The 1,520-nt window shown below is 43.3% G+C and overlaps 1 pseudogene; it reads left to right on the forward strand.

Moving 5' to 3' along the window:
• Positions 1 to 1,520, forward strand: part of LOC104982889 — a 9,958-nt pseudogene that overhangs the window by 5,714 nt on the left and 2,724 nt on the right.

The raw sequence follows: 1,520 nt of genomic DNA on the forward strand, positions 1-1,520 counted from the left end.
GACAAGATGTATCTGAAGGTCACAAAAGTGTGGCAGAGCTGGCATTTGGATCTAGATCTCCACCAGCAGGATGTTTCACATCACTTTGCCTGGGACTGTATTTATTTATCTTTTAATTCTCAGGGGGCAAAGTGCTATTATTATTTTCTGCCCAGTCCTCAGAAGATCACTGTGGAGAGATCATTCATGTTTTATTCTTTGTGTGAACTTTTTTCTATAATTTAGGCATGACATACCTAGGCTAGTGTATATAACCTCAGAAGTTTTCCACAAACTTAGCCTTGGCAGTAATTTCTGCCCAGACCAACCTCATGGATTTTTAAATGGAATGGTGGGGGCTTCAAAAGTGTGAGGAGTCCCATTGGTAGGGCTTCATTCTTCTGTTTTCCAATAGCAGACATGCTCTTCCTATTTCCTGTATTTCCCTGATGTTCTCTCTAATGCCTGCAGAAAAGTTAACTTTTTTTCCTGTATCCCACGTAATGTCTTCTGCTCAGTCTGAAGTAGGCTTGGGATGAGTTTGAAGGTCTTTTCAAGAAGCTGGCAGAGTGCTCGCTTCGGCAGCACATATACTAAAAGAAGCTGGCAGAAAACATCAACCAATATCTTATGTGAGTACTTTCGTGCCAATGCCTGCTCACCCTTCCTCTGGCCTGTCAGGCAGAGTACTCTGTAACCACTTAACAGTTAGGACCTACTGTACTTTTTTTTTTTTCCCTCAGGGGTTTGGGGGACACACCAATAATCACACCTGTGGTTTATGGACACTTAGTACCCCAGGCAGGGATTGAAACCATACCCCCTCTGGCAGAAAGACAGTTAGTGGTGACCAGGGAATTCCCTGGTGTACTTTCTGAACAAATTAATGGTTGCTTGGGCCTTATACTTTTGGAAGATAGGACTGACTGTCCACAGACATAAGCTTACTCCTAAGATAACTTTGTAATTCTGCATTGGTTTCCCCTTTGATTCTTGATAGAGATCCCAAGTTTGTGGAACGAACGCTGTGCCTGGCAGGCTCCCAACCTCTGGAGGTGCTGGAGGCTGTGCAGCGCAGCTTAGTGCTGCAGCGGCCACAATCATGGGCTGACTGTGTGACCTGGACATACTACCACTGGCATACCCAGTACTCCAACAACATCAGATAGCTGTTGCATAACTTTCCCCCTAACCAGGTAGTAACACAGTTTTAGGGACCATTTGTCAGAATAGGTCTACTGGGAACAGTTTACCCCAGCATTGTTTAATTTATTTTTTATTTATATTTAAATGGAGGGTAGTTGCTTTACACTATTGTGTTGGCTTCTGCCACGGTTTTGACATGATTCACTCTGGTTAATCCAGTTGTGGCAAGCTCAGCAAGCCTTTGAGAGGTCTTAAAACAAATAAGGAAATGATTTTTGAGGTCAAAGACTGCCACTGTTCTCCTCTAATCACCAGTTACTGTTTCCTCTACCCTGAGATGTTTGGTATCAATTTCCTTTATCCGTAGAATATGTCATTCCAGATTCCCAGTCAAG

This window comes from Bison bison, unplaced genomic scaffold (genome assembly GCF_000754665.1).
Source record: "Bison bison bison isolate TAMUID 2011002044 unplaced genomic scaffold, Bison_UMD1.0 scf7180017860815, whole genome shotgun sequence".
Taxonomy (NCBI): domain Eukaryota; kingdom Metazoa; phylum Chordata; class Mammalia; order Artiodactyla; family Bovidae; genus Bison; species Bison bison.